Source organism: Mustela lutreola, chromosome 6 (genome assembly GCF_030435805.1).
Source record: "Mustela lutreola isolate mMusLut2 chromosome 6, mMusLut2.pri, whole genome shotgun sequence".
In the NCBI taxonomy this organism is placed as follows: domain Eukaryota; kingdom Metazoa; phylum Chordata; class Mammalia; order Carnivora; family Mustelidae; genus Mustela; species Mustela lutreola.
Genome location: NC_081295.1, coordinates 133492762 through 133498172, shown reverse-complemented (window position 1 = coordinate 133498172; position 5411 = coordinate 133492762). Strand labels below are relative to the sequence as shown.

Below are 5411 nucleotides of genomic sequence, written 5' to 3'. Positions count from 1 at the left end.
ATTTCATTCCTGTCATTGAATCACTAATCAATTGATTTTGAATTCATTAAAAGGTAAAATTATTCAGGGTGGGTCTGGGCCAATAAGAGTACCCTGTAAGGGAGGACTGGCCTTTCCTGAAGTCAGAGATTGAAAGCCAGAATCTTCTGCTGGCCTAAAAGAAGCAAATTCCATGCTGTGGAGAAGGAAACATGGTAGGGAATGGTGGGAAGCTTCTAGAAGCTGAGTCTCAGACCTGCAGTTGCAAGGAATGCAATTCTACTTGTAAGCACTGAGCTTGGAAGAGGAGCTAAGCTCAGAATGAGGTTCTAACCCTGGCTGACACCTGAATGCAGTTTGGTGAGACCCTGGGCAGAAAACCCAGTCAGCCTGTGTCCAGATCCCGACCCATGGAAACTGTGAGATTATAAGTCTGTATTGTTTTAAGTTGATCAAGTTGTGGCAGTGTGTTACATAGCAAGAAATAACTAACACACCCCAATTCATCTTCTGCCTCCACCATACTGCTGAGCCTGCACCTGTCAAGGTGTTCAGTGTTCTCCAATTTGTCCTCCAATTACAGGTCACTTCTCTTTCCTTTTCTGAATCCATCTTTGGGTGACAGTTTTGCTTTCTAAAATTCTTTCCCCTTTCAACCTCTGTGTCCCACACTTCTTTAATTTTCTTTCTGCAATAATACCTTTTGTTTCTTCATCTTTCCCTGGCTCCTTCTCTTCCTTTCCTCAATCTCAGAATGTTGGAGTCCTGGGGCTTAGTCTTGGGTCGTCTTCACTATCTTTCTCTCCTTATATGATCCCATTCAGTCCCATGGCTTTCAAAATCACCTGTATGTCAGTGACTTGGAAAACAGTATCTAGAAACTTGATCTCCTCTGTGGACTCCAAACACATATCTACACTTGATATTTCTTCTGGGTTGTAACACGTCCAAGAGAAAATTCTTTCTTTTTTTAAAAAAATGCTTAAAATTATTAACATTTATTGTAGTAATGCAACATGAATTTTTAACATAACCATAAGAATTTTTCATTAAAATGTTCAACAATTTCCTACTGAAGCATGCCCAAAGTTACAAAAATCTGCCCTTTTTTTTTTATTTTTTATTTTTATTTTTTTTGTTAGTAATTTTAAAAATCTGCTCTTTTAAAGTAACCTACAGTGAATTAATCCAAGTAATTGTGGCACTTTAGATAGGATATTTACTCCACTGCATATTTCAAGTAGCTAAGGGATAGCTTGATCAATAGCAAGTTACTGGAAATAATTTAAAAAGCATGGCTTTCTTTAAGGAGTGAGTTGTTTGGGATGACCAGGGAACACTGAGGTCTCATGAACATTGTGCTATCCCAAAAAAAGCATCATCACTCATTCCAACCCAAGACCTCCACTGGCATGAGAAGGCGTTCCAAAGCAGAAGGAATCAATGTATGCCTTAATTTTCTCCAAGTCAATTCCATGAGGTAAGGCTCACTTTGTTAACAGATGAGGATCATGTGTTCTTTGAGTTCCTGATAGTATTTCTTTTTCTCTCATTAATATACTGTAAGAGTTGGACTGTTTTAAGATTTCTTGGGTCGGGCATGGTATAGAAAGGTCTTATAACCAATGGATATTTATCAAGAATATAAAAGTCTGTATCATGCTTTTCTTTCACCAAATGACACAACAGTTTTCCATTGGGTGTACTCAGATCTTCATCTCCTATTTCAATTACAGCTTCCTTAAGCATAGCCTACACTTCACAATACTCAAGTCTTAAAGTTGGCTCCAAAAGTTTGAATGGCTCACACAGAAATTGTTTATTCACTGAATTTTAGTTTTCAACCTTTCTGGGAGTCCTTTGAATGTTTGTATTAAGGTCTCAACAATTTCTTCCACAATGTCATGGTAACGGTAATTAAAAGCCATTTCAATAGGGCTCCTGGGTGGCTCAGTGGGGTAAATCCTCTGCCTTTGGCTCAGGCCCTCATCCCAGAGTCCTGGGATCAAGCCCTGCATTGGGGGTCTCTGCTCTGCAGGGAGTCTGCTTCCCTTCCTCTCTCTCTGCCTGCCTCTCTGCCTACCTGTGATCTCTGTCTGTCAAATAAATAAATAACATCTTAAAAATAAAAAGCCATTTCAATCTCCATACCAACAAATTAAATGTCCATGGCTTTTTGAGTCTACAGCTCTGAATACTGGTCCAATACAGAAAACCTTCTCAAAATAAGCACAAATACACATTTGCTTGTACAGCTGTTGGGACTGGCCAACTATGCAATATTTTTAAAATATGACCCAGTAAATACGTTGACTTCTCCTTCACTGTCAACTGAGATAATTTTAGGAGTTTGGGTCTCCCTAAAACCTTTGTTAATTAAATTTCTCAGAAAAAATGGCAGATGCCAGGGGTGCCTGGATGGCTCAGTGGGCCTCTGCCTTCGGCTCAGATCATGATCTCAGGGTCCTGGGATTGAGAGCCCAGTGGGCTCTCTGCTCAGCAGGAAGTCTGCTTCCCTGCTTCTCTCTGTCTGCCTCTCTGCCTACTTGTGACTCTCTCTTTGCGTCAAATAAATAAATAAAGTAAATCTTTAAAAAAAGAAAATCTTAAAAAAAAAAATGGCAGATGCCAGACTGGAAAGGGAAGACTGCTTAACTAGTTGATAAGTCCTAAGATCAAGGACTCTATCCTGGTTAACTGTAGCTCTTCCTTCCTCTTCTCCTTCCACTTCAGGTCCAACAGCATCATTCAGCTGCAAAGGCAGGAGGGGTTCAGTCAAACTGATCACATAAATCTTTTGAACATGTAACTCTACGTCTGGCTATGTACAGCTTCCAATTTTCTGATTCACTTTTTCACTACACCTTCTACATCTATGATGCTCTCTTTGTTAATGTTGGCAGCAAATTTAACCATCTGCTTGCTTGCATGGTCTCTCATTGCCATGAGGGCCTGGACATTAAACTGTTGCTGACATAGGACTATGAAACACTGCTTCCTTTAGCTCTACTTATATGAACACTTGCACGCACCCAAACAAGTCCTTCAGCTTTGCATACTGTTGAAGTCACTAAATGAAACCAAAACTCAATCTGGTTTTTCTTGTGACTGTATTACTAACGATTCTACATATCTTTCTTTAGCATAGTCTTCTACCACATCCATGATGTCCTGTGGCTTCTCCTGACATTCGTGGTTTGTGCTGGCACTGGGGATTGGGACAGTAGTACCGGGAGGCGTCTCCCACTCCATCAAAGTCTTCTATAGGGCAGATCCCCAAGAGAGAATTCTTATTTCCATTCTATTTAGACTTGTGCCTCCTGCAGTGAATAACACCACATTTCACCCAATGGCTGAAGCCAGTATCAGAGTCTTTATTAGCTAGGATCAATCACCCCAGCCAGCATAGTAACTACTTTCTTTTCCTGTTCAATCAGAGACATAAGAAGCTTACCATGGCTGGGTGGCATTCTTAACTTCCAGTTCAAGGGGATCATTGTTGTGTTTCCTAGTGCAAGCATTTCTCTCTCTGTAATTTAGGTCTCTAGACCAGCAAGATATAAAGTTACAGGAATAGGAAACAAAAATTTTGCTGGTGGATCACTAGATGAAATAGTGAATCAAGATACTCCAATTTCTACCCCCTTAATTTCTGGATCCATGAATTCTGTCTACGGAAGAAACAGCACCATATATCAGACACTGATTCAGAACACATGTAGCCAGAATTCTGGAAACTCTGGTCCCAGCCCTTCAGGGTACCCAGCTTGCATGGTAATCGAATCTTCAAAGGGCCATTTTACCCTTCTAGTAAGTAAGCTTCAGAATGGTGGAGAACAAGGTGAGACCAGTGAATTTCATGAGGACTGGCCCACTGCCACTCTTCATTAGCTGTGAAGAGAATTCTTTGATCAGAAACAATATTATGTGGAATACCATGACTATAGATAAGATATTTAGACAGATGCATTTCATGCAAGGAAGGCAAATCTATATCAGAGTGAGTGTTTATTCCAATAAATGTTGCCCCTTCCATGAAAGAAGCAGTCTAATGTAATTAACCTAACAGCAGGCAGTTAGCAGATTACCCCAGGTAATCCATACCCAGACTCAGTGTTAGTCTCTGTTGCTGGAAGACTGGGTGCTCAGCAGGGGCCAGAGCCAGATCAGCCCTGATGAATACAAGTTCATGTTGCTGAGTCCATGCATAACTTCCATCCCTGCCCCCATGGCCATTTATTCATGAGTCCATTGTGCATTAATAGGGCGAGGCAGGGAAGACCACTCTACATTGAGGGAAATACTGCTCCCTCCCCAGAGGAAGAAGGGCTCTTGCGAAGTCATTCCCTATTTCTTCATGTGGAAAGGAGACAGATGAACCAAGGAACATGCTTTTATGTTGGTTGCTCTTGGGTGTCCCTTCTCAATTAAAAGCACTTTCAAATTGTATATGTTGTCTTTTCTCCCCTCCCACCCAAGATTTTGATGAACCCTCTACCCTTCCCTCAAGGGTCTGCTTTGTGAAAAATACAAATTTTCCTAGGGTCCCACAGTTTCTTTTCAGAATTACTGTTACAGATTTTTTGGGAATGCAACAATTTTATTAGAATTCAATGATAGAAATCTTTGGGATCAGAGAAGTAAAAGTGAATTTTACTTGGGAAACTTAGAGCCTGACAAACTTGAAGACATTTAAGGAGAGAGCAACCCTCCCTCCCACCGAAAAAACCCCAAAACAACAGTGATGGCTCAGGATATAATATGGATGGTTGGAGTGTTATAGTCCAAAAGGACACAACATTTACAGCATTTGAAGGAATCCTGGGGTAGAAATGTAATGACCTAAAATAAGGAAAATGTTCATATAGTGAGATGAAATCTCTGCTTGCTTTGTTACATTTACAAATACAGTATATGCATTTGAATATATTGTATAACTTTGAAAGTCTCCATTTATTAACTGTTAGCTTGAATAGGAGCTTGTGGCTATCTGAACCCTATCAACTGGTATTTAAACTGTGATTCATCAAGATGGATCCTGGCATCAGCTAGTGTTGTATAGACATCTGGAAAGTCAGAATTCTATGAGGGATGACATTTCTGAGAGGTTGAAATATAAGGATGAGGATTATGACACGCATTTGGAATGATCTTGCACTGGCTGTGGATTATGGATGGTCTTTTTCAGTAGCCCTAGCTCTCCTAGCTCTCTCTCTTTTAGCTACACCATTTGCTTTTTGTTGGATGATGGCAGCAAAGACAGTAAATACTATCTCAATGTGTAACTGAACATTTAAAAAGTCTAATCTGCATTAAGTATGCAATGCAAAAAACTGTCTTCGTCATCACATGACATAAGTATAAAAATGCCTGCAGTGAGGGATGCCTAGGTGGCTCAGTGGGTTAAAGCCTCTGCCTTCGGCTCAGGTCAT

General features: G+C 40.4%; 1 pseudogene; it reads right to left on the bottom strand.

Moving 5' to 3' along the window:
- Positions 1 to 1283: 1283 nt before the first annotated feature.
- On the bottom strand, positions 1284 to 3231 carry LOC131834714 (aspartate--tRNA ligase, cytoplasmic-like; annotated as a pseudogene).
- Between the last annotated feature and the right edge of the window lie 2180 nt (positions 3232 to 5411).